The sequence below is a fragment of the Salmo salar genome, chromosome ssa11, assembly GCF_905237065.1.
Source record: "Salmo salar chromosome ssa11, Ssal_v3.1, whole genome shotgun sequence".
Lineage (NCBI taxonomy): Eukaryota > Metazoa > Chordata > Actinopteri > Salmoniformes > Salmonidae > Salmo > Salmo salar.
Window position 1 is genome coordinate 57593029 of NC_059452.1, and position 27663 is coordinate 57620691.

Consider the following 27663-nt stretch of genomic DNA (forward strand, 5'->3'; position numbering starts at 1 on the left):
GACTGATCTGTCTGGAGGGTGGAGGGTTGACTGGTCTGTCTGGAGGGTTGACTGATCTGTCTGGAGGGTTGACTGATTTGTCTGGAGGATGGAGGGTTAACTGGTCTGTCTGGAGGCTGGAGGGTTGACTGATCTGTCTGGAGGGTGGAGGGTTGACTGATCTGTCTGGAGGTTGGAGGGTTGACTGATCTGTCTGGAGGGTGGAGGGTTTACTGGTCTGTCTGGAGGGTTGACTGGTCTGTCTGGAGGATGGAGGGTTGACTGGTCTGTCTGGAGGGTTGACTGGTCTGTCTGGAGGATGGAGGGTTGACTGGTCTGTCTGGAGGGTGGAGGGTTGACTGGTCTGTCTGGAGGATGAAGGGTTGACTGGTCTGTCTGGAGGGTGGAGGGTTGACTGTTCAATCTGGAGGGTGGAGGGTTTACTGGTCTGTGTGGAGGATTGACTGGTCTGTCTGGAGGATGGAGGGTTGACTGCTCTGTCTGGAGGGTGGAGGGTTGACTGTTCAATCTGGAGGGTGGAGGGTTGACTGGTCTGTCTGGAGTATGGAGGGTTTACTGGTCTGTCTGGAGGATGGAGGGTTAACTGCTCTGTCTGGAGGATGGAGGGTTGACTGGTGTGTCGGGAGGGTTGCCTGGTCTGTCTGGAGGATGGAGGGTTGACTGATCTGTCTGGAGGTTGGAGAGTTGACTGATCTGTCTGGAGGGTGGAGGGTTGACTGGTCTGTCTGTAGGGTTGACTGATCTGTCTGGAGGGTTGACTGATTTGTCTGGAGGATGGAGGGTTAACTGGTCTGTCTGGAGGCTGGAGGGTTGACTGATCTGTCTGGAGGGTGGAGGGTTGACTGATCTGTCTGGAGGTTGGAGGGTTGACTGATCTGTCTGGAGGGTTGAGGGTTTACTGGTCTGTCTGGAGGGTTGACTGGTCTGTCTGGAGGATGGAGGCTTGACTGGTCTGTCTGGAGGGTTGACTGGTCTGTCTGGAGGATGGAGGCTTGACTGGTCTATCTGGAGGGTGGAGGGTTGACTGGTCTGTCTGGAGGATGGAGGGTTTACTGGTCTATCTGGAGGATGGAGGTTTAACTGGTCTGTCTGGAGGATGGAGGGTTTACTGATCTGTCTGGAGGGTTGACTGGTCTGTCTGGAGGGTTGACTGAACTGTCTGGAGGATGGAGGGTTGACTGATATGTCTGGAGGGTTGACTGATCTGTCTGGAGGGTGGAGGGTTGACTGATCTGTCTGGAGGATGGAGTGTTGACTGATATGTCTGGAGGGTTGACTGATCTGTCTGGAGGATGGAGCGTTGACTGGTGTGTCTGGAGGGTTGACTGATTTGTCTGGAGGATGGAGGGTTAACTGGTCTGTCTGGAGGGTTGACTGATCTGTCTGGAGGGTTGACTGATCTGTCTGGAGGATGGAGGGTTGACTGGTCTGTCTGTAGTGTTGACTGATTTGTCTGGAGGGTGGAGGGTTGACTGATCTGTCTGGAGGATGGAGGGTTTACTGATCTGTCTGGAAGGTTGACTGGTCTGTCTGGAGGGTTGACTGGTCTGTCTGGAGGGTTGACTGGTCTGTCTGCTGGACAGAGGGTTGACTGGTCTGTCTGGAGGGTGGAGGGTCGACTGATCTGTCTGGAGGATGAAGGGTTGACTGAGCTGTCTGGAGAGTTGACTGATCTGTCTGGAGGGTTGACTGATCTGTCTGGAGGATGGAGGGTTGGCTGGTCTTTCTGGAGGTTTGTCTGATTTGTCTGGAGGATGGAGGGTTAACTGGTCTGTCTGGGGGATGGAGGGTTGACTGAACTCTCTGGAGGGATGACTAATATGTCTGGAGGGTTGACTGATCTGTCTGGAGGATGGAGGGTTGACTGATCTGTCTGGAGGGTGGAGGGTTTACTGATCTGTCTGGAGGATGGAGGGTTGACTGATATGTCTGGAGGGTTGACTGATCTGTCTGGAGGTTGGAGGGTTGACTGATCAGTCTGGAGGGTGGAGGGTTTACTGATCTGTTTGGAGGGTTGACTGATCTGTCTGGAGGATGGAGGGTTGACTGGTCTGTCTGGAGGGTTGACTGATCTGTCTGGAGGGTTGACTGATCTGTCTGGAGGATGGAGGGTTGACTGGTCTGTCTGGAGTGTGGAGGGTTTACTGGTCTGTCTGGAGGATGGAGGGTTGACTGATCTGTCTGGAGGTTGGAGGGTTGACTGGTCTGTCTGGAGGGTGGAGGGTTGACTGGTCTGTCTGGAGGGTTGATTGGTCTGTCTGGAGGATGGAGGGTTGACTGCTCTGTCTGGAGGGTGGAGGGTTGACTGGTCTATCTGGAGGGTGGAGGGTTGACTGGTCTGTCTGGAGGATGGAGGGTTGACTGGTCTGTCTGTAGTGTTGACTGATTTGTCTGGAGGGTGGAGGGTTGACTGATCTGTCTGGAAGGTTGACTGGTCTGTCTGGAGGGTTGACTGGTCTGTCTGGAGGGTTGACTGGTCTGTCTGGAGGACGGAGGGTTGACTGGTCTGTCTGGAGGGTGGAGGGTCGACTGATCTGTCTGGAGGATGAAGGGTTGACTGAGCTGTCTGGAGAGTTGACTGATCTGTCTGGAGGGTTGACTGATCTGTCCGGAGGATGGAGGGTTGGCTGGTCTTTCTGGAGGTTTGTCTGATTTGTCTGGAGGATGGAGGGTTAACTGGTCTGTCTGGGGGATGGAGGATTGACTGAACTCTCTGGAGGGATGACTAATATGTCTGGAGGGTTGACTGATCTGTCTGGAGGATGGAGGGTTGACTGATCTGTCTGGAGGGTGGAGGGTTTACTGATCTGTCTGTAGGATGGAGGGTTGACTGATATGTCTGGAGGGTTGACTGATCTGTCTGGAGGTTGGAGGGTTGACTGATCAGTCTGGAGGGTGGAGGGTTTACTGATCTGTTTGGAGGGTTGACTGATCTGTCTGGAGGTTGGAGGGTTGACTGATCTGTCTGGAGGGTGGAGTGTTTACTGGTCTGTCTGGAGGGTTGATTGGTCTGTCTGGAGGATGGAGGGTTGACTGCTCTGTCTGGAGGGTGGAGGGTTGACTGTTCGATCTGGAGGGTGGAGGGTTGACTGGTCTGTCTGGAGGATGGAGGGTTTACTGGTCTGTCTGGAGGACGGAGGGTTAACTGGTCTGTCTGGAGGATGGAGGGTTGACTGGTCTGTCTGGAGGGTTGCCTGGTCTGTCTGGAGGGTGGAGGGTTGACTGATCTGTCTGGAGGATGGAGGGTTGACTGATCTGTCTGGAGGGTGGAGGGTTGACTGATCTGTCTGGAGGATGGAGCGTTGACTGGTCTGTCTGGAGGGTTGAATGATTTGTCTGGAGGATGGAGGGTTAACTGGTCTGTCTGGAGGGTTGACTGATCTGTCTGGAGGGTTGACTGATCTGTCTGGAGGATGGAGGGTTGACTGGTCTGTCTGTAGGGTTGACTGATTTGTCTGGAGGGTGGAGGGTTGACTGATCTGTCTGGAGGATGGAGGGTTTACTGATCTGTCTGGAGGGTTGACTGGTCTGTCTGGAGGGTTGACTGGTCTGTCTGGAGGGTTGACTGGTCTGTCTGCAGGACGGAGGGTTGACTGCTCTGTCTGGAGGGTTGACTGGTCTGTCTGGAGGATGGAGGGTTGACTGGTCTATCTGGAGGGTGGAGGGTTGACTGGTCTGTCTGGAGGATGAAGGGTTTACTGGTCTATCTGGAGGATGGAGGTTTAACTGGTCTGTCTGGAGGATGGAGGGTTTACTGATATGTCTGGAGGGTTGACTGATCTGTCTGGAGGGTGGAGGGTTGACTGATCTGTCTGGAGGATGGAGTGTTGACTGATATGTCTGGAGGGTTGACTGATCTGTCTGGAGGATGGAGCGTTGACTGGTCTGTCTGGAGGGTTGACTGATTTGTCTGGAGGATGGAGGGTTAACTGGTCTGTCTGGAGGGTTGACTGATTTGTCTGGAGGATGGAGGGTTAACTGGTCTGTCTGGAGGGTTGACTGATCTGTCTGGAGGGTTGACTGATCTGTCTGGATGATGGAGGGTTGACTGGTCTGTCTGTAGTGTTGACTGATTTGTCTGGAGGGTGGAGGGTTGACTGATCTGTCTGGAGGATGGAGGGTTTACTGATCTGTCTGGAAGGTTGACTGGTCTGTCTGGAGGGTTGACTGGTCTGTCTGGAGGGTTGACTGGTCTGTCTGGAGGACGGAGGGTTGACTGGTCTGTCTGGAGGGTGGAGGGTCGACTGATCTGTCTGGAGGATGAAGGGTTGACTGAGCTGTCTGGAGAGTTGACTGATCTGTCTGGAGGGTTGACTGATCTGTCCGGAGGATGGAGGGTTGGCTGGTCTTTCTGGAGGTTTGTCTGATTTGTCTGGAGGATGGAGGGTTAACTGGTCTGTCTGGGGGATGGAGGATTGACTGAACTCTCTGGAGGGATGACTAATATGTCTGGAGGGTTGACTGATCTGTCTGGAGGATGGAGGGTTGACTGATCTGTCTGGAGGGTGGAGGGTTTACTGATCTGTCTGTAGGATGGAGGGTTGACTGATATGTCTGGAGGGTTGACTGATCTGTCTGGAGGTTGGAGGGTTGACTGATCAGTCTGGAGGGTGGAGGGTTTACTGATCTGTTTGGAGGGTTGACTGATCTGTCTGGAGGATGGAGGGTTGACTGGTCTGTCTGGAGGGTTGACTGATCTGTCTGGAGGGTTGACTGATCTGTCTGGAGGATGGAGGGTTGACTGGTCTGTCTGGAGTGTGGAGGGTTGACTGGTCTGTCTGGAGGATGGAGGGTTGACTGATCTGTCTGGAGGTTGGAGGGTTGACTGATCTGTCTGGAGGGTGGAGGGTTTACTGGTCTGTCTGGAGGGTTGATTGGTCTGTCTGGAGGATGGAGGGTTGACTGCTCTGTCTGGAGGGTGGAGGGTTGACTGTTCGATCTGGAGGGTGGAGGGTTGACTGGTCTGTCTGGAGGATGGAGGGTTTACTGGTCTGTCTGGAGGACGGAGGGTTAACTGGTCTGTCTGGAGGATGGAGGGTTGACTGGTCTGTCTGGAGGGTTGCCTGGTCTGTCTGGAGGATGGAGGGTTGACTGGTCTATCTGGAGGGTGGAGGGTTGACTGGTCTGTCTGGAGGGTGGAGGGTTGACTGATCTGTCTGGAGGATGGAGGGTTGACTGATCTGTCTGGAGGGTGGAGGGTTGACTGATCTGTCTGGAGGATGGAGCGTTGACTGGTCTGTCTGGAGGGTTGACTGATTTGTCTGGAGGATGGAGGGTTAACTGGTCTGTCTGGAGCGTTGACTGATCTGTCTGGAGGGTTGACTGATCTGTCTGGAGGATGCAGGGTTGACTGGTCTGTCTGTAGGGTTGACTGATTTGTCTGGAGGGTGGAGGGTTGACTGATCTGTCTGGAGGATGGAGGGTTTACTGATCTGTCTGGAGGGTTGACTGGTCTGTCTGGAGGGTTGACTGGTCTGTCTGCAGGACGGAGGGTTGACTGCTCTGTCTGGAGGGTGGAGGGTCGACTGATCTGTCTGGAGGATGAAGGGTTGACTGATCTGTCTGGAGAGGTGACTGATCTGTCTGGAGGGTTGACTGATCTGTCTGGAGGATGGATGGTTGACTGGTCTTTCTGGAGGTTTGTCTGATTTGTCTGGAGGATGGAGGGTTAACTGGTCTGTCTGGAGGATGGAGGGTTGACTGATCTCTCTGGAGGGATGACTGATCTGTCTGGAGGGTTGACTGATCTGTCTGTAGGATTGAGGGTTGACTGATCTGTCTGGAGGGTGGAGGTTTAACTGGTCTTTCTGGAGGCTGGAGGTTTGACTGATCTGTCTGGAGGGTGGAGGGTTTACTCATCTGTCTGGAGGATGGAGGGTTGACTGATATGTCTGGAGGGTTGACTGATCTGTCTGGAGGGTGGAGGGTTGACTGATCTGTCTGGAGGTTGGAGGGTTGACTGATCAGTCTGGAGGGTGGAGGGTTTACTGATCTGTCTGGAGGGTTGACTGTTCAGTCTGGAGGATGGAGGGTTGACTGGTCTGTCTGGAGGGTTGACTGATCTGTCTGGAGGGTTGACTGATCTGTCTGGAGGATGGAGGGTTGACTGGTCTATCTGGAGTGTGGATTGTTTACTGATCTGTCTGGAGGTTGGAGGGTTGACTGATCAGTCTGGAGGGTGGAGGGTTTACTGATCTGTTTGGAGGGTTGACTGATCTGTCTGGAGGATGGAGGGTTGACTGGTCTGTCTGGAGGGTTGACTGATCTGTCTGGAGGGTTGACTGATCTGTCTGGAGGATGGAGGGTTGACTGGTCTGTCTGGAGTGTGGAGGGTTTACTGGTCTGTCTGGAGGGTTGACTGGTCTGTCTGGAGGATGGAGGGTTGACTGGTCAGTCTGGAGGGTTGACTGGTCTGTCTGGAGGATGGAGGGTTGACTGGTCTGTCTGGAGGGTGGATTGTTTACTGATCTGTATGGAGGTTGGAGGGTTGACTGATCTGTCTGGAGGGTGGAGGGTTTACTGATCTGTTTGGAGGGTTGACTGATCTGTCTGGAGGATGGAGGGTTGACTGGTCTGTCTGGAGGGTTGACTGATCTGTCTGGAGGGTTGACTGATCTGTCTGGAGGATGGAGGGTTGACTGGTCTGTCTGGAGTGTGGAGGGTTTACTGGTCTGTCTGGAGGGTTGACTGGTCTGTCTGGAGGATGGAGGGTTGACTGGTCTGTCTGGAGGGTTGACTGGTCTGTCTGGAGGATGGAGGGTTGACTGGTCTATCTGGAGGGTGGAGGGTTGACTGGTCTGTCTGGAGGATGGAGGGTTGACTGATCTGTCTGGAGGTTGGAGGGTTGAATGATCTGTCTGGAGGGTGGAGGGTTTACTGGTCTGTCTGGAGGGTTGACTGGTCTGTCTGGAGGATGGAGGGTTGACTGATCTGTCTGGAGGATGGAGGGTTGACTGGTCTGTCTGGAGGTTTGACTGATTTGTCTGGAGGATGGAGGGTCAACTGGTCTGTCTGGAGGATGGAGGGTTGACTGATCTGTCTGGAGGGATGACTGATCTGTCTGGAGGGTTGACTGATCTGTCTGTAGGATGGAGGGTTGACTGATCTGTCTGGAGGATGGAGGGTTGACTGATCTGTCTGGAGGGTGGAGGGTTGACTGATCTGTCTGGAGGATGGAGCGTTGACTGGTCTGTCTGGAGGGTTGACTGATTTGTCTGGAGGATGGAGGGTTAACTGGTCTGTCTGGAGGGTTGACTGATCTGTCTGGAGGGTTGACTGATCTGTCTGGAGGATGGAGGGTTGACTGGTCTGTCTGTAGGGTTGACTGATTTGTCTGGAGGGTGGAGGGTTGACTGATCTGTCTGGAGGATGGAGGGTTTACTGATCTGTCTGGAGGGTTGACTGGTCTGTCTGGAGGGTTGACTGGTCTGTCTGCAGGACGGAGGGTTGACTGCTCTGTCTGGAGGGTGGAGGGTCGACTGATCTGTCTGGAGGATGAAGGGTTGACTGATCTGTCTGGAGGGTTGACTGATCTGTCTGGAGGGTTGACTGATCTGTCTGGAGGATGGAGGGTTGACTGGTCTTTCTGGAGGTTTGTCTGATTTGTCTGGAGGATGGAGGGTTAACTGGTCTGTCTGGAGGATGGAGGGTTGACTGATCTCTCTGGAGGGATGACTGATCTGTCTGGAGGGTTGACTGATCTGTCTGGAGGATGGAGGGTTGACTGATCTGTCTGGAGGGTGGAGGTTTAACTGGTCTTTCTGGAGGCTGGAGGTTTGACTGATCTGTCTGGAGGGTGGAGGGTTTACTCATCTGTCTGGAGGATGGAGGGTTGACTGATATGTCTGGAGGGTTGACTGATCTGTCTGGAGGGTGGAGGGTTGACTGATCTGTCTGGAGGTTGGAGGGTTGACTGATCAGTCTGGAGGGTGGAGGGTTTACTGATCTGTCTGGAGGGTTGACTGTTCAGTCTGGAGGATGGAGGGTTGACTGGTCTGTCTGGAGGGTTGACTGATCTGTCTGGAGGGTTGACTGATCTGTCTGGAGGATGGAGGGTTGACTGGTCTGTCTGGAGTGTGGATTGTTTACTGATCTGTCTGGAGGTTGGAGGGTTGACTGATCAGTCTGGAGGGTGGAGGGTTTACTGATCTGTTTGGAGGGTTGACTGATCTGTCTGGAGGATGGAGGGTTGACTGGTCTGTCTGGAGGGTTGACTGGTCTGTCTGGAGGGTTGACTGGTCTGTCTGGAGGATGGAGGGTTGACTGGTCTGTCTGGAGTGTGGAGGGTTTACTGGTCTGTCTGGAGGGTTGACTGGTCTGTCTGGAGGATGGAGGGTTGACTGGTCAGTCTGGAGGGTTGACTGGTCTGTCTGGAGGATGGAGGGTTGACTGGTCTGTCTGGAGGGTGGATTGTTTACTGATCTGTATGGAGGTTGGAGGGTTGACTGATCAGTCTGGAGGGTGGAGGGTTTACTGGTCTGTTTGGAGGGTTGACTGGTCTGTCTGGAGGATGGAGGGTTGACTGGTCTGTCTGGAGGGTTGACTGATCTGTCTGGAGGGTTGACTGATCTGTCTGGAGGATGGAGGGTTGACTGGTCTGTCTGGAGTGTGGAGGGTTTACTGGTCTGTCTGGAGGGTTGACTGGTCTGTCTGGAGGATGGAGGGTTGACTGGTCTGTCTGGAGGGTTGACTGGTCTGTCTGGAGGATGGAGGGTTGACTGGTCTATCTGGAGGGTGGAGGGTTGACTGGTCTGTCTGGAGGATGGAGGGTTGACTGATCTGTCTGGAGGTTGGAGGGTTGAATGATCTGTCTGGAGGGTGGAGGGTTTACTGGTCTGTCTGGAGGGTTGATTGGTCTGTCTGGAGGATGGAGGGTTGACTGATCTGTCTGGAGGATGGAGGGTTGACTGGTCTTTCTGGAGGTTTGTCTGATTTGTCTGGAGGATGGAGGGTTAACTGGTCTGTCTGGAGGATGGAGGGTTGACTGATCTCTCTGGAGGGATGACTGATCTGTCTGGAGGGTTGACTGATCTGTCTGTAGGATGGAGGGTTGACTGATCTGTCTGGAGGGTGGAGGTTTAACTGGTCTTTCTGGAGGCTGGAGGTTTGACTGATCTGTCTGGAGGGTGGAGGGTTTACTGATCTGTCTGGAGGATGGAGGGTTGACTGATATGTCTGGAGGGTTGACTGATCTGTCTGGAGGGTGGAGGGTTGACTGATCAGTCTGGAGGGTGGATGGTTTACTGATCTGTCTGGAGGGTTGACTGTTCAGTCTGGAGGATGGAGGATTGACTGGTCTGTCTGGAGGGTTGACTGATCTGTCTGGAGGGTTGACTGATCTGTCTGGAGGATGGAGGGTTGACTGGTCTGTCTGGAGTGTGGATTGTTTACTGATCTGTCTGGAGGTTGGAGGGTTGACTGATCAGTCTGGAGGGTGGAGGGTTTACTGATCTGTTTGGAGGGTTGACTGATCTGTCTGGAGGATGGAGGGTTGACTGGTCTGTCTGGAAGGTTGACTGGTCTGTCTGGAGGGTTGACTGGTCTGTCTGGAGGGTTGACTGGTCTGTCTGCAGGACGGAGGGTTGACTGCTCTGTCTGGAGGGTGGAGGGTCGACTGATCTGTCTGGAGGATGAAGGGTTGACTGATCTGTCTGGAGGGTTGACTGATCTGTCTGGAGGGTTGACTGATCTGTCTGGAGGATGGAGGGTTGACTGGTCTTTCTGGAGGTTTGTCTGATTTGTCTGGAGGATGGAGGGTTAACTGGTCTGTCTGGAGGATGGAGGGTTGACTGATCTCTCTGGAGGGATGACTGATCTGTCTGGAGGGTTGACTGATCTGTCTGGAGGATGGAGGGTTGACTGATCTGTCTGGAGGGTGGAGGTTTAACTGGTCTTTCTGGAGGCTGGAGGTTTGACTGATCTGTCTGGAGGGTGGAAGGTTTACTGATCTGTCTGGAGGATGGAGGGTTGACTGATATGTCTGGAGGGTTGACTGATCTGTCTGGAGGGTGGAGGGTTGACTGATCTGTCTGGAGGTTGGAGGGTTGACTGATCAGTCTGGAGGGTGGAGGGTTTACTGATCTGTCTGGAGGGTTGACTGTTCAGTCTGGAGGATGGAGGGTTGACTGGTCTGTCTGGAGGGTTGACTGATCTGTCTGGAGGGTTGACTGATCTGTCTGGAGGATGGAGGGTTGACTGGTCTGTCTGGTTTGTGGATTGTTTACTGATCTGTCTGGAGGTTGGAGGGTTGACTGATCAGTCTGGAGGGTGGAGGGTTTACTGATCTGTTTGGAGGGTTGACTGATCTGTCTGGAGGATGGAGGGTTGACTGGTCTGTCTGGAGGGTTGACTGATCTGTCTGGAGGGTTGACTGATCTGTCTGGAGGATGGAGGGTTGACTGGTCTGTCTGGAGTGTGGAGGGTTTACTGGTCTGTCTGGAGGGTTGACTGGTCTGTCTGGAGGATGGAGGGTTGACTGGTCAGTCTGGAGGGTTGACTGGTCTGTCTGGAGGATGGAGGGTTGACTGGTCTGTCTGGAGGGTGGATTGTTTACTGATCTGTATGGAGGTTGGAGGGTTGACTGATCAGTCTGGAGGGTGGAGGGTTTACTGATCTGTTTGGAGGGTTGACTGATCTGTCTGGAGGATGGAGGGTTGACTGGTCTGTCTGGAGGGTTGACTGATCTGTCTGGAGGGTTGACTGATCTGTCTGGAGGATGGAGGGTTGACTGGTCTGTCTGGAGTGTGGAGGGTTTACTGGTCTGTCTGGAGGGTTGACTGGTCTGTCTGGAGGATGGAGGGTTGACTGATCTGTCTGGAGGTTGGAGGGTTGAATGATCTGTCTGGAGGGTGGAGGGTTTACTGGTCTGTCTGGAGGGTTGATTGGTCTGTCTGGAGGATGGAGGGTTGACTGATCTGTCTGGAGGATGGAGGGTTGACTGGTCTTTCTGGAGGTTTGTCTGATTTGTCTGGAGGATGGAGGGTTAACTGGTCTGTCTGGAGGATGGAGGGTTGACTGATCTCTCTGGAGGGATGACTGATCTGTCTGGAGGGTTGACTGATCTGTCTGTAGGATGGAGGGTTGACTGATCTGTCTGGAGGGTGGAGGTTTAACTGGTCTTTCTGGAGGCTGGAGGTTTGACTGATCTGTCTGGAGGGTGGAGGGTTTACTGATCTGTCTGGAGGATGGAGGGTTGACTGATATGTCTGGAGGGTTGACTGATCTGTCTGGAGGGTGGAGGGTTGACTGATCTGTCTGGAGGTTGGAGGGTTGACTGATCAGTCTGGAGGGTGGATGGTTTACTGATCTGTCTGGAGGGTTGACTGTTCAGTCTGGAGGATGGAGGGTTGACTGGTCTGTCTGGAGGGTTGACTGATCTGTCTGGAGGGTTGACTGATCTGTCTGGAGGATGGAGGGTTGACTGGTCTGTCTGGAGTGTGGATTGTTTACTGATCTGTCTGGAGGTTGGAGGGTTGACTGATCTGTCTGGAGGGTGGAGGGTTTACTGATCTGTTTGGAGGGTTGACTGATCTGTCTGGAGGATGGAGGGTTGACTGGTCTGTCTGGAAGTTTGACTGGTCTGTCTGGAGGGTTGACTGGTCTGTCTGGAGGGTTGACTGGTCTGTCTGCAGGACGGAGGGTTGACTGCTCTGTCTGGAGGGTGGAGGGTCGACTGATCTGTCTGGAGGATGAAGGGTTGACTGATCTGTCTGGAGGGTTGACTGATCTGTCTGGAGGGTTGACTGATCTGTCTGGAGGATGGAGGGTTGACTGGTCTTTCTGGAGGTTTGTCTGATTTGTCTGGAGGATGGAGGGTTAACTGGTCTGTCTGGAGGATGGAGGGTTGACTGATCTCTCTGGAGGGATGACTGATCTGTCTGGAGGGTTGACTGATCTGTCTGGAGGATGGAGGGTTGACTGATCTGTCTGGAGGGTGGAGGTTTAACTGGTCTTTCTGGAGGCTGGAGGGTTGACTGATCTGTCTGGAGGGTGGAGGGTTTACTGATCTGTCTGGAGGATGGAGGGTTGACTGATATGTCTGGAGGGTTGACTGATCTGTCTGGAGGGTGGAGGGTTGACTGATCTGTCTGGAGGTTGGAGGGTTGACTGATCAGTCTGGAGGGTGGAGGGTTTACTGATCTGTCTGGAGGGTTGACTGTTCAGTCTGGAGGATGGAGGGTTGACTGGTCTGTCTGGAGGGTTGACTGATCTGTCTGGAGGGTTGACTGATCTGTCTGGAGGATGGAGGGTTGACTGGTCTGTCTGGTTTGTGGATTGTTTACTGATCTGTCTGGAGGTTGGAGGGTTGACTGATCAGTCTGGAGGGTGGAGGGTTTACTGATCTGTTTGGAGGGTTGACTGGTCTGTCTGGAGGATGGAGGGTTGACTGGTCTGTCTGGAGGGTTGACTGATCTGTCTGGAGGGTTGACTGATCTGTCTGGAGGATGGAGGGTTGACTGGTCTGTCTGGAGTGTGGAGGGTTTACTGGTCTGTCTGGAGGGTTGACTGGTCTGTCCGGAGGATGGAGGGTTGACTGGTCAGTCTGGAGGGTTGACTGGTCTGTCTGGAGGATGGAGGGTTGACTGGTCTGTCTGGAGGGTGGATTGTTTACTGATCTGTATGGAGGTTGGAGGGTTGACTGATCAGTCTGGAGGGTGGAGGGTTTACTGATCTGTTTGGAGGGTTGACTGATCTGTCTGGAGGATGGAGGGTTGACTGGTCTGTCTGGAGGGTTGACTGATCTGTCTGGAGGGTTGACTGGTCTGTCTGGAGTGTGGAGGGTTTACTGGTCTGTCTGGAGGGTTGACTGGTCTGTCTGGAGGATGGAGGGTTGACTGGTCTGTCTGGAGGGTTGACTGGTCTGTCTGGAGGATGGAGGGTTGACTGGTCTATCTGGAGGGTGGAGGGTTGACTGGTCTGTCTGGAGGATGGAGGGTTGACTGATCTGTCTGGAGGTTGGAGGGTTGACTGATCTGTCTGGAGGGTGGAGGGTTTACTGGTCTGTCTGGAGGGTTGATTGGTCTGTCTGGAGGATGGAGGGTTGACTGCTCTGTCTGGAGGGTGGAGGGTTGACTGTTCGATCTGGAGGGTGGAGGGTTGACTGGTCTGTGTGGAGGATGGAGGGTTTACTGGTCTGTCTGGAGGACGGAGGGTTAACTGGTCTGTCTGGAGGATGGAGGGTTGACTGGTCTGTCTGGAGGGTTGCCTGGTCTGTCTGGAGGATGGAGGGTTGACTGGTCTATCTGGAGGGTGGAGGGTTGACTGGTCTGTCTGGAGGGTGGAGGGTTGACTGATCTGTCTGGAGGATGGAGGGTTGACTGATCTGTCTGGAGGGTGGAGGGTTGACTGATCTGTCTGGAGGATGGAGCGTTGACTGGTCTGTCTGGAGGGTTGACTGATTTGTCTGGAGGATGGAGGGTTAACTGGTCTGTCTGGAGGGTTGACTGATCTGTCTGGAGGGTTGACTGATCTGTCTGGAGGATGGAGGGTTGACTGGTCTGTCTGTAGGGTTGACTGATTTGTCTGGAGGGTGGAGGGTTGACTGATCTGTCTGGAGGATGGAGGGTTTACTGATCTGTCTGGAGGGTTGACTGGTCTGTCTGGAGGGTTGACTGGTCTGTCTGCAGGACGGAGTGTTGACTGCTCTGTCTGGAGGGTGGAGGGTCGACTGATCTGTCTGGAGGATGAAGGGTTGACTGATCTGTCTGGAGGGTTGACTGATCTGTCTGGAGGGTTGACTGATCTGTCTGGAGGATGGAGGGTTGACTGGTCTTTCTGGAGGTTTGTCTTATTTGTCTGGAGGATGGAGGGTTAACTGGTCTGTCTGGAGGATGGAGGGTTGACTGATCTCTCTGGAGGGATGACTGATCTGTCTGGAGGGTTGACTGATCTGTCTGGAGGATGGAGGGTTGACTGATCTGTCTGGAGGGTGGAGGTTTAACTGGTCTTTCTGGAGGCTGGAGGTTTGACTGATCTGTCTGGAGGGTGGAGGGTTTACTGATCTGTCTGGAGGATGGAGGGTTGACTGATATGTCTGGAGGGTTGACTGATCTGTCTGGAGGATGGAGGGTTGACTGATCTGTCTGGAGGATGGAGGGTTGACTGGTCTTTCTGGAGGTTTGTCTGATTTGTCTGGAGGATGGAGGGTTGCCTGGTCTGTCTGGAGGATGGAGGGTTGACTGGTATATCTGGAGGGTGGAGGGTTGACTGGTCTGTCTGGAGGGTGGAGGGTTGACTGATCTGTCTGGAGGATGGAGGGTTGACTGATCTGTCTGGAGGGTGGAGGGTTGACTGATCTGTCTGGAGGATGGAGCGTTGACTGGTCTGTCTGGAGGGTTGACTGATTTGTCTGGAGGATGGAGGGTTAACTGGTCTGTCTGGAGGGTTGACTGATCTGTCTGGAGGGTTGACTGATCTGTCTGGAGGATGGAGGGTTGACTGGTCTGTCTGTAGGGTTGACTGATTTGTCTGGAGGGTGGAGGGTTGACTGATCTGTCTGGAGGATGGAGGGTTTACTGATCTGTCTGGAGGGTTGACTGGTCTGTCTGGAGGGTTGACTGGTCTGTCTGGAGGGTTGACTGGTCTGTCTGCAGGACGGAGGGTTGACTGCTCTGTCTGGATGGAGGGTTGACTGGTCTGTCTGGAGGATGGAGGGTTGACTGGTCTATCTGGAGGGTTGACTGATGTCTGGAGGGTTGACTGATCTGTCTGGAGGATGGAGGGTTGACTGGTCTGTCTGGAGGTTGTGTCTGGAGGATGGAGGGTTAACTGGTCTGTCTGGAGGATGGAGGGTTTACTGATCTGTCTGGAGGGTTGACTGATCTGTCTGGAGGGTTGACTGATCTGTCTGGAGGATGGAGGGTTGACTGATCTGTCTGGAGGGTGGAGGTTGACTGGTCTGTCTGGAGGATGGAGGGTTGACTGATCTGTCTGGAGGATGGGGGTTGACTGGTCTGTCTGGAGATGGAGGGTTGACTGATCTGTCTGGAGGATGGAGGGTTGACTGGTCTGTCTGGAGGGTTGACTGATTTGTCTGGAGGATGGAGGGTTGACTGGTGTGTCTGGAGGGTTGACTGGTCTGTCTGGAGGGTTGACTGATCTGTCTGGAGGATGGAGGGTTGACTGGTCTGTCTGGAGTGTTGAGGGTTGACTGGTCTGTCTGGAGGGTGGAGGGTTGACTGATCTGTCTGGAGGATGGAGGGTTTACTGATCTGTCTGGAGGTGGAGGGTTTACTGGTCTGTCTGGAGGGTTGACTGATCTGTCTGGAGGATGGAGGGTTGACTGGTCTGTCTGGAGGATGGAGGGTTGACTGGTCTGTCTGGAGGGTGGAGGGTTGACTGATCTGTCTGGAGGATGGAGGGTTGACTGGTCTGTCTGGAGGGTTGACTGATCTGTCTGGAGTGGAGGGTTGACTGATCTGTCTGGAGGATGGAGGGTTGACTGGTCTGTCTGGAGGGTTGACTGGTTTGTCTGGAGGATGGAGGGTTGACTGGTCTGTCTGGAGGATGGAGGGTTGACTGATCTGTCTGGAGGGTGGAGGGTTGACTGGTCTGTCTGGAGGGTTGACTGATCTGTCTGGAGGGTTGACTGATCTGTCTGGAGGATGGAGGGTTGACTGGTCTGTCTGGAGGGTTGACTGATTTGTCTGGAGGATGGAGGGTTGACTGATCTGTCTGGAGGATGGAGGGTTGACTGATCTGTCTGGAGGGTTGACTGATCTGTCTGGAGGGTTGACTGATCTGTCTGGAGGATGGAGGGTTGACTGATCTGTCTGGAGGATGGAGGGTTGACTGGTCTGTCTGGAGGGTTGACTGATCTGTCTGGAGGGTTGACTGATCTGTCTGGAGGATGGAGGGTTGACTGGTCTGTCTGGAGGATGGAGGGTTGACTGGTCTGTCTGGAGGGTTGACTGATCTGTCTTGAGGTTGGAGGGTTGACTGATCTGTCTGGAGGGTGGAGGGTTTACTGGTCTGTCTGGAGGGTTGACTGATCTGTCTGGAGGATGGAGGGTTGACTGGTCTGTCTGGAGGGTGGAGGGTTGACTGTTCTGTCTGGAGGGTGGAGGGTTGACTGGTCTGTCTGGAGGATGGAGGGTTTACTGGTCTGTCTGGAGGATGGAGGGTTGACTGATCTGTCTGGAGGATGGAGGGTTGACTGGTCTGTCTGGAGGGTTGACTGGTCTGTCTGGAGGATGGAGGGTTGACTGGTCTGTCTGGAGGGTGGAGGGTTGACTGATCTGTCTGGAGGGTGGAGGGTTGACTGATCTGTCTGGAGGATGGAGGGTTGACTGGTCTGTCTGGAGGGTTGACTGATTTGTCTGGAGGATGGAGGGTTGACTGGTCTGTCTGGAGGGTTGACTGATCTGTCTGGAGGGTTGACTGATCTGTCTGGAGGATGGAGGGTTGACTGGTCTGTCTGGAGGGTTGACTGATTTGTCTGGAGGGTGGAGGGTTGACTGGTCTGTCTGGAGGATGGAGGGTTGACTGGTCTGTCTGGAGGGTTGACTGGTCTGTCTGGAGGGTTGACTGGTCTGTCTGGAGGATGGAGGGTTGACTGGTCTGTCTGGAGGATGGAGGGTTGACTGATCTGTCTGGAGGATGGAGGGTTGACTGATCTGTCTGGAGGATGGAGGGTTGACTGATCTGTCTGGAGGATGGAGGGTTGACTGATCTGTCTGGAGGATGGAGGGTTGACTGATCTGTCTGGAGGATGGAGGGTTGACTGGTCTGTCTGGAGGATGGAGGGTTGACTGGTCTGTCTGGAGGGTTGACTGATCTGTCTGGAGGGTGGAGGGTTGACTGGTCTGTCTGGAGGATGGAGGGTTGACTGATCTGTCTGGAGGGTTGACTGATCTGTCTGGAGGATGGAGGGTTGACTGGTCTGTCTGGAGGGTGGAGGGTTGACTGGTCTGTCTGGAGGATGGAGGGTTGACTGATCTGTCTGGAGGGTTGACTGGTCTGTCTGGAGGATGGAGGGTTGACTGGTCTGTCTGGAGGGTTGACTGGTCTGTCTGGAGGGTTGACTGGTCTGTCTGGAGGGTGGAGGGTTGACTGGTCTGTCTGGAGGGTTGACTGATCTGTCTGGAGGATGGAGGGTTGACTGGTCTGTCTGGAGGATGGAGGGTTTACTGGAGGACGGAGGGTTGACTGATCTGTCTGGAGGATGGAGGGTTGACTGGTCTGTCTGGAGGGTTGACTGATTTGTCTGGAGGATGGAGGGTTAACTGGTCTGTCTGGAGGGTTGACTGATCTGTCTGGAGGGTTGACTGATCTGTCTGGAGGATGGAGGGTTGACTGGTCTGTCTGGAGGGTTGACTGATTTGTCTGGAGGGTGGAGGGTTGACTGATCTGTCTGGAGGATGGAGGGTTTACTGATCTGTCTGGAGGGTTGACTGGTCTGTCTGGAGGGTTGACTGGTCTGTCTGGAGGGTTGACTGGTCTGTCTGCAGGACGGAGTGTTGACTGCTCTGTCTGGAGGTTGGAGGGTTGACTGATCAGTCTGGAGGGTGGAGGGTTTACTGATCTGTTTGGAGGGTTGACTGATCTGTCTGGAGGATGGAGGGTTGACTGGTCTGTCTGGAGGATTGACTGATCTGTCTGGAGGGTTGACTGATCTGTCTGGAGGATGGAGGGTTGACTGGTCTGTCTGGAGTGTGGAGGGTTTACTGGTCTGTCTGGAGGATGGAGGGTTGACTGATCTGTCTGGAGGTTGGAGGGTTGACTGATCTGTCTGGAGGGTGGAGGGTTTACTGGTCTGTCTGGAGGGTTGACTGGTCTGTCTGGAGGATGGAGGGTTGACTGCTCTGTCTGGAGGGTGGAGGGTTGACTGTTCGATCTGGAGGGTGGAGGGTTGACTGGTCTGTCTGGAGGATGGAGGGTTTACTGGTCTGTCTGGAGGATGGAGGGTTGACTGGTCTGTCTGGAGGATGGAGTGTTGACTGGTCTGTCTGGAGGGTTGCCTGGTCTGTCTGGAGGATGGAGGGTTGACTGGTCTATCTGGAGGGTGGAGGGTTGACTGGTCTGTCTGGAGGGTGGAGGGTTGACTGATCTGTCTGGAGGATGGAGGGTTGACTGATCTGTCTGGAGGGTGGAGGGTTGACTGATCTGTCTGGAGGTTGGAGCGTTGACTGGTCTGTCTGGAGGGTTGACTGATTTGTCTGGAGGATGGAGGGTTAACTGGTCTGTCTGGAGGGTTGACTGATCTGTCTGGAGGGTTGACTGATCTGTCTGGAGGATGGAGGGTTGACTGGTCTGTCTGTAGGGTTGACTGATTTGTCTGGAGGGTGGAGGGTTGACTGATCTGTCTGGAGGATGGAGGGTTTACTGATCTGTCTGGAGGGTTGACTGGTCTGTCTGGAGGGTTGACTGGTCTGTCTGCAGGACGGAGGGTTGACTGCTCTGTCTGGAGGTTGGAGGGTCGACTGATCTGTCTGGAGGATGAAGGGTTGACTGATCTGTCTGGAGGGTTGACTGATCTGTCTGGAGGGTTGACTGATCTGTCTGGAGGATGGAGGGTTGACTGGTCTTTCTGGAGGTTTGTCTGATTTGTCTGGAGGATGGAGGGTTAACTGGTCTGTCTGGAGGATGGAGGGTTGACTGATCTCTCTGGAGGGATGACTGATCTGTCTGGAGGGTTGACTGATCTGTCTGTAGGTTGGAGGGTTGACTGATCTGTCTGGAGGGTGGAGGTTTAACTGGTCTTTCTGGAGGCTGGAGGTTTGACTGATCTGTCTGGAGGGTGGAGGGTTTACTGATCTGTCTGGAGGATGGAGGGTTGACTGATATGTCTGGAGGGTTGACTGATCTGTCTGGAGGGTGGAGGGTTGACTGATCTGTCTGGAGGTTGGAGGGTTGACTGATCAGTCTGGAGGGTGGAGGGTTTACTGATCTGTCTGGAGGGTTGACTGTTCAGTCTGGAGGATGGAGGGTTGACTGGTCTGTCTGGAGGGTTGACTGATCTGTCTGGAGGGTTGACTGATCTGTCTGGAGGATGGAGGGTTGACTGGTCTGTCTGGAGTGTGGATTGTTTACTGATCTGTCTGGAGGTTGGAGGGTTGACTGGTCTGTCTGGAGGGTTGACTGATTTGTCTGGAGGATGGAGGGTTAACTGGTCTGTCTGGAGGGTTGACTGATCTGTCTGGAGGGTTGACTGATCTGTCTGGAGGATGGAGGGTTGACTGGTCTGTCTGTAGGGTTGACTGATTTGTCTGGAGGGTGGAGGGTTGACTGATCTGTCTGGAGGATGGAGGGTTGACTGATCTGTCTGGAGGGTTGACTGGTCTGTCTGGAGGGTTGACTGGTCTGTCTGGAGGGTTGACTGGTCTGTCTGCAGGACGGAGTGTTGACTGCTCTGTCTGGAGGTTGGAGGGTTGACTGATCAGTCTGGAGGGTGGAGGGTTTACTGATCTGTTTGGAGGGTTGACTGATCTGTCTGGAGGATGGAGGGTTAAATTTCTGATTTTTGCAATGTTACGTAAATGGAAAAAAGCTGTCCTTGAAACAGTCTTGATATGTTCTTCAAAAGAGAGATCAGGGTCCAGAGTAACGCCGAGGTCCTTCACAGTTTTATTTGAGACGACTGTACAACCATCCAGATTAATTGTCAGATTCAACAGAAGATCTCTTTGTTTCTTGGGACCTAGAACAAGCATCTCTGTTTTGTCCGAGTTTAAAAGTAGAAAGTTTGCAGCCATCCACTTCTTTATGTCTGAAACACAGGCTTCTAGCGAGGGCAATTTTGGGGCTTCACCATGTTTCATTGAAATGTACAGCTGTGTGTCGTCTGCATAGCAGTGAAATTTAACATTATGTTTTCGAATGACATCCCCAAGAGGTAAAATATATAGTGAAAACAATAGTGGTCCTAAAACGGAACCTTGAGGAACACCGAAATTTACAATTGATTTGTCAGAGGACAAACCATTCACAGAGACAAACTGATATCTTTCCGACAGATAAGATCTAAACCAGGCCAGAACTTGTCCATGTAGACCAATTTGGGTTTCCAATCTCTCCAAAAGAATGTGGTGATCGATGGTATCAAAAGCGGCACTAAGATCTAGGAGCACGAGGACAGATGCAGAGCCTCGGTCTGACGTCATTAAAAGGTCATTTACCACCTTCACAAGTGCAGTCTCAGTGCTATGATGGGGTCTAAAACCAGACTGAAGCGTTTCGTATACATTGTTTGTCTTCAGGAAGGCAGTCAGTTGCTGTGCAACAGCTTTTTCTAAAATTTTGGAGAGGAATGGAAGATTCGATATAGGCCGATAGTTTTTTATAATTTCTGGATCAAGATTCGGCTTTTTCAAGAGAGGCTTTATTACTGCCACTTTTAGTGAGCTTGGTACACATCCGGTGGATAGAGAGCCGTTTATTATGTTCAACATAGGAGGGCCAAGCACAGGAAGCAGCTCTTTCAGTAGTTTAGTTGGAATAGGGTCCAGTATGCAGCTTGAGGGTTTGGAGGCCATGATTATTTTCATCATTGCGTCAAGAGATATAGTACTAAAACACTTTAGTATCTCCCTTGATCCTAGGTCCTGGCAGAGTTGTGCAGACTCAGGACAATGGAGCTTTGGAGGAATACCCAGATTTAAAGAGGAGTCTGTAATTTGCTTTCTAATGATCATGATCTTTTCCTCAAAGAAGTTCATAAATGTATTACTGCTGAAGTGAAAGCCATCCTCCATTTGCGAAGGCTGCTTTTTAGTTAGCTTTGCGACAGTATCAAAAAGAAATTTCGGATTGTTCTTATTTTCCTCAATTAAGTTGGAAAAATAGGATGATCGAGCAGCAGTAAGGGCTCTTCGATACTGCACGGTACTGTCTTTCCAAGCTAGTCGGAAGACTTCCAGTTTGGTGTGGCGCCATTTCCGTTCCAATTTTCTGGAAGCTTGCTTCAGAGCTCGTGTATTTTCTGTATACCAGGGAGCTAGTTTCTTATGACAGATGTTTTTAGTTTTTAGGGGTGCAACTGCATCTAGGGTATTGCGCAAGGTTAAATTGAGTTCCTCGGTTAGGTGGTTAACTGATTTTTGTCCTCTGACGTCCTTGGGTAGGCAGAGGCAGTCTGGAAGGGCATCAAGGAATCTTTGGGTTGTCTGAGAATTTATAGCACGACTTTTAATGCTCCTTGGTTGGGGTCTGAGCAGATTATTTGTTGCAATTGCAAACGTAATAAAATGGTGGTCCGATAGTCCAGGATTATGAGGAAAACATTTAGATCCACAACATTTATTCCATGGGACAAAACTAGGTCCAGAGTATGACTGTGGCAGTGAGTAGGTCCAGAGACATGTTGGACAAAACCCACTGAGTCGATGATGGCTCCGAAAGCCTTTTGGAGTGGGTCTGTGGACTTTTCCATGTGAATGTTAAAGTCACCAAAAATTAGAATATTATCTGCTATGACTACAAGATCCGATAGGAATTCAGGGAACTCAGTGAGGAACACTGCATATGGCCCAGGAGGCCTATAAACAGTAGCTATAAAAAGTGAGTGAGTAGGCTGCATAGATTTCATGACTAGAAGCTCAAAAGACGAAAACGTCATTGTTGTTTTTTTTTGTAAATTGAAATTTGCTATCGTAAATGTTAGCAACACCTCCGCCTTTGCCGGATGCACGGGGGGTATGGTCACTAATGTAACCTGGGGGTGAGGCCTCATTTAACACAGTAAATTCATCAGGCTTAAGCCATGTTTCAGTCAGGCCAATCACATCAAGATTATTATCAGTGATTAGTTCATTGACTATAACTGCCTTGGAAGTGAGGGATCTAACATTAAGTAACCCAATTTTGAGATGTGAGGTATCACAATCTCTTTCAATAATGGCAGGAATGGAGGAGGTCTTTATACTAGTGAGATTGCTAAAGCGAACACCGCCATTTTTCATTTTGCCCAACCTAGATCGAGGCACAGACACGGTCTCAATGGGGGAAGCTGAGCTGACTACACTGACTGTGCTAGTGGCAGACTCCACTAAGCTGGCAGGCTGGCTAACAGCCTGCTGCCTGGCCTGCACCCTATTTCATTGTGGAGCTAGAGGAGTTAGAGCCCTGTCTATGTTCGTAGATAAGATGAGAGCACCCCTCCAGCTAGGATGGAGTCCGTCACTCCTCAACAGGCCAGGCTTGGTCCTGTTTGTGGGTGAGTCCCAGAAAGAGGGCCAATTATCTACAAATTCTATCTTTTGGGAGGGGCAGAAAACAGTTTTCAACCAGCGATTGAGTTGTGAGACTCTGCTGTAGAGCTCATCACTCCCCCTAACTGGGAGGGGGCCAGAGACAATTAATCGATGCCGACACATCTTTCTAGCTGATTTACACGCTGAAGCTATGTTGCGCTTGGTGACCTCTGACTGTTTCATCCTAACATCGTTGGTGCCGACGTGGATAACAATATCTCTATACTCTCTACACTCGCCAGTTTTAGCTTTAGCCAGCACCGTCTTTAGATTAGCCTTAACGTCGGTAGCCCTGCCCCCTGGTAAACAGTGTATGATCGCTGGATGATTAGTTTTAAGTCTAATACTGCGGGTAATGGAGTCGCCAATGACTAGGGTTTTCAATTTGTCAGAGCTAATGGTGGGAGCCGTCGGCGTCTCAGACCCCACAACGGGAGGAGTAGAGACCAGAGAAGTCTCGGCCTCCGACTCCGACTCGCTTAATGGGGAGAACCGGTTGAAAGTTTCTGTCGGCTGAATAAGCGACACCGGTTGAGCATTCCTACAGCGTTTCCCTCTAGAAGCCATGAGAAAGATGTCCGGCCGCGGGGACCGTGCGAGGGGTTTATACTAACGTTACTATCTGTACTTACTGGTGGCACAGACGCTGTTTCATCCTTTCCTACACTGAAATTACCCTTGCCTAACGATCGCGTCTGAAGCTGGGCTTGCAGCACAGCTATCCTTGCCGTAAGGCGATCGTTCTCCTGTATATTATAAGTACAACGACTGCAATTAGAAGGCATCATGTTAATGTTACTTAGCTTCGGCTGTTTGAAGTCCTGACGAACCATGTCCAGATAAAACCTCCGGGGATGAATGAAAAAAGTTGAGTGAGGAAAAAAGTTGAGTGAGGGAAAAAGTAAAAATATACGGTACTGAAAAAGTAAAAAACCGTCAGGTATCAAAGTAAGATCGGCAACAAAAACCTGACTGATATGTCTGGAGGGTTGACTGATCTGTCTGGAGGGTGGAGGGTTGACTGATCTGTCTGGAGGTTGGAGGGTTGACTGATCAGTCTGGAGGGTGGATGGTTTACTGATCTGTCTGGAGGGTTGACTGTTCTGTCTGGAGGATGGAGGGTTGACTGGTCTGTCTGGAGGGTTGACTGATCTGTCTGGAGGGTTGACTGACCTGTCTGGAGGATGGAGGGTTGACTGGTCTGTCTGGAGTGTGGATTGTTTACTGATTTGTCTGGAGGATGGAGGGTTGACTGATCTGTCTGGAGGATGGAGGGTTTACTGGTCTGTCTGGAGGGTTGACTGGTCTGTCTGGAGGATGGAGGGTTGACTGGTCTGTCTGGAGGGTTGACTGGTCTGTCTGGAGGGTTGACTGGTCTGTCTGGAGGATGGAGGGTTGACTGGTCTGTCTGGAGGGTGGAGGGTTGACTGATCTGTCTGGAGGATGGAGGGTTGACTGATCTGTCTGGAGGGTTGACTGATCTGTCTGGAGGGTTGACTGATCTGTCTGGAGGATGGAGGGTTGACTGGTCTGTCTGGAGGTTTGACTGATTTGTCTGGAGGATGGAGGGTTAACTGGTCTGTCTGGAGGATGGAGGGTTGACTGATCTGTCTGGAGGGTTGACTGATCTGTCTGGAGGGTTGACTGATCTGTCTGGAGGATGGAGGGTTGACTGGTCTGTCTGGAGGGTGGAGGGTTGACTGATCTGTCTGGAGGATGGAGGGTTGACTGATCTGTCTGGAGGATGGAGGTTGACTGATCTGTCTGGAGGATGGAGGGTTGACTGATCTGTCTGGAGGATGGAGGGTTGACTGGTCTGTCTGGAGGGTTGACTGATCTGTCTGGAGGATGGAGGGTTGACTGGTCTGTCTGGAGGGTTGACTGATCTGTCTGGAGGGTTGACTGGTCTGTCTGGAGGATGGAGGGTTGACTGGTCTGTCTGGAGGGTGGAGGGTTGACTGATCTGTCTGGAGGATGGAGGGTTGACTGATCTGTCTGGAGGATGGAGGGTTGACTGATCTGTCTGGAGGATGGAGGGTTTACTGGTCTGTCTGGAGGGTTGACTGATCTGTCTGGAGGATGGAGGGTTGACTGGTCTGTCTGGAGGATGGAGGGTTGACTGGTCTATCTGGAGGTTGGAGGGTTGACTGGTCTGTCTGGAGGATGGAGGGTTTACTGGTCTGTCTGGAGGATGGAGGGTTAACTGGTCTGTCTGGAGGATGGAGGGTTGACTGGTCTGTCTGGAGGGTTGACTGATCTGTCTGGAGGATGGAGGGTTGACTGGTCTGTCTGGAGGATGGAGGGTTGACTGGTCTGTCTGGAGGGTGGAGGGTTGACTGATCTGTCTGGAGGATGGAGGGTTGACTGATCTGTCTGGAGGGTGGAGGGTTGACTGATCTGTCTGGAGGATGGAGGGTTGACTGGTCTGTCTGGAGGGTTGACTGATTTGTCTGGAGGATGGAGGGTTGACTGGTCTGTCTGGAGGGTTGACTGATCTGTCTGGAGGGTTGACTGGTCTGTCTGGAGGATGGAGGGTTGACTGGTCTGTCTGGAGGGTTGACTGATTTGTCTGGAGGATGGAGGGTTGACTGATCTGTCTGGAGGATGGAGGGTTGACTGATCTGTCTGGAGGGTTGACTGATCTGTCTGGAGGGTTGACTGATCTGTCTGGAGGATGGAGGGTTGACTGGTCTGTCTGGAGGATGGAGGGTTGACTGATCTGTCTGGAGGGTTGACTGATCTGTCTGGAGGGTTGACTGATCTGTCTGGAGGGTTGACTGATCTGTCTGGAGGATGGAGGGTTGACTGGTCTGTCTGGAGGTTTGACTGATTTGTCTGGAGGATGGAGGGTTGACTGGTCTGTCTGGAGGATGGAGGGTTGACTGATCTGTCTGGAGGGTTGACTGATCTGTCTGGAGGGTTGACTGATCTGTCTGGAGGATGGAGGGTTGACTGATCTGTCTGGAGGATGGAGGGTTAACTGGTCTGTCTGGAGGCTGGAGGGTTGACTGATCTGTCTGGAGGGTGGAGGGTTTACTGATCTGTCTGGAGGATGGAGGGTTGACTGATATGTCTGGAGGGTTGACTGATCTGTCTGGAGGATGGAGGGTTGACTGATCTGTCTGGAGGATGGAGGGTTGACTGATCTGTCTGGAGGGTGGAGGGTTTACTGATCTGTCTGGAGGGTTGACTGTTCAGTCTGGAGGATGGAGGGTTGACTGGTCTGTCTGGAGGGTTGACTGATCTGTCTGGAGGGTTGACTGATCTGTCTGGAGGATGGAGGGTTGACTGGTCTGTCTGGAGGGTGGAGGTTGACTGATCTGTCTGGAGGATGGAGGGTTGACTGATCTGTCTGGAGGATGGAGGGTTGACTGATCTGTCTGGAGGGTTGACTGATCTGTCTGGAGGATGGAGGGTTGACTGGTCTGTCTGGAGGGTTGACTGATCTGTCTGGAGGGTTGACTGATCTGTCTGGAGGATGGAGGGTTGACTGATCTGTCTGGAGGATGGAGGGTTTACTGGTCTGTCTGGAGGGTTGACTGATCTGTCTGGAGGATGGAGGGTTGACTGGTCTGTCTGGAGGGTTGACTGATCTGTCTGGAGGGTGGAGGGTTGACTGGTCTGTCTGGAGGGTGGATTGTTTACTGATCTGTCTGGAGGATGGAGGGTTGACTGATCTGTCTGGAGGATGGAGGGTTTACTGATCTGTCTGGAGGGTTGACTGGTCTGTCTGGAGGATGGAGGGTTGACTGGTCTGTCTGGAGGGTTGACTGATCTGTCTGGAGGGTTGACTGATCTGTCTGGAGGATGGAGGGTTGACTGGTCTGTCTGGAGGGTGGAGGGTTTACTGGTCTGTCTGGAGGGTTGACTGGTCTGTCTGGAGGATGGAGGGTTGACTGGTCTGTCTGGAGGGTTGACTGATCTGTCTGGAGGATGGAGGGTTGACTGGTCTATCTGGAGGGTGGAGGGTTGACTGGTCTGTCTGGAGGTGGAGGGTTGACTGATCTGTCTGGAGGATGGAGGGTTGACTGATCTGTCTGGAGGATGGAGGGTTGACTGGTCTGTCTGGAGGGTTGACTGATCTGTCTGGAGGATGGAGGGTTGACTGGTCTGTCTGGAGGATGGAGGGTTGACTGGTCTGTCTGGAGGATGGAGGGTTGACTGGTCTGTCTGGAGGATGGAGGGTTGACTGGTCTGTCTGGAGGATGGAGGGTTGACTGGTCTGTCTGGAGGATGGAGGGTTGACTGGTCTGTCTGGAGGGTGGAGGGTTGACTGGTCTGTCTGGAGGGTGGAGGGTTGACTGATCTGTCTGGAGGATGGAGGGTTGACTGATCTGTCTGGAGGGTGGAGGGTTGACTGATCTGTCTGGAGGATGGAGCGTTGACTGGTCTGTCTGGAGGGTTGACTGATTTGTCTGGAGGATGGAGGGTTAACTGGTCTGTCTGGAGGGTTGACTGATCTGTCTGGAGGGTTGACTGATCTGTCTGGAGGATGGAGGGTTGACTGGTCTGTCTGTAGGGTTGACTGATTTGTCTGGAGGGTGGAGGGTTGACTGATCTGTCTGGAGGATGGAGGGTTTACTGATCTGTCTGGAGGGTTGACTGGTCTGTCTGGAGGGTTGACTGGTCTGTCTGGAGGGTTGACTGGTCTGTCTGGAGGATGGAGGGTTGACTGGTCTGTCTGGAGGGTGGAGGGTTGACTGATCTGTCTGGAGGATGAAGGGTTGACTGATCTGTCTGGAGGGTTGACTGATCTGTCTGGAGGGTTGACTGATCTGTCTGGAGGATGGAGGGTTGACTGGTCTGTCTGGAGGTTTGACTGATTTGTCTGGAGGATGGAGGGTTAACTGGTCTGTCTGGAGGATGGAGGGTTGACTGATCTCTCTGGAGGGATGACTGATCTGTCTGGAGGGTTGACTGATCTGTCTGGAGGATGGAGGGTTGACTGATCTGTCTGGAGGGTGGAGGGTTAACTGGTCTGTCTGGAGGCTGGAGGGTTGACTGATCTGTCTGGAGGGTGGAGGGTTTACTGATCTGTCTGGAGGATGGAGGGTTGACTGATCTGTCTGGAGGGTTGACTGATCTGTCTGGAGGGTGGAGGGTTGACTGATCTGTCTGGAGGCTGGAGGGTTGACTGATCTGTCTGGAGGGTGGAGGGTTTACTGATCTGTCTGGAGGGTTGACTGATCAGTCTGGAGGATGGAGGGTTGACTGGTCTGTCTGGAGGGTTGACTGATCTGTCTGGAGGGTTGACTGATCTGTCCTGAGGATGGAGGGTTGACTGGTCAGTCTGGAGGGTTGACTGGTCTGTCTGGAGGATGGAGAGTTGACTGGTCTGTCTGGAGGGTGGATTGTTTACTGATCTGTCTGGAGGATGGAGGGTTGACTGATCAGTCTGGAGGGTGGAGGGTTTACTGATCTGTTTGGAGGGTTGACTGATCTGTCTGGAGGATGGAGGGTTGACTGGTCTGTCTGG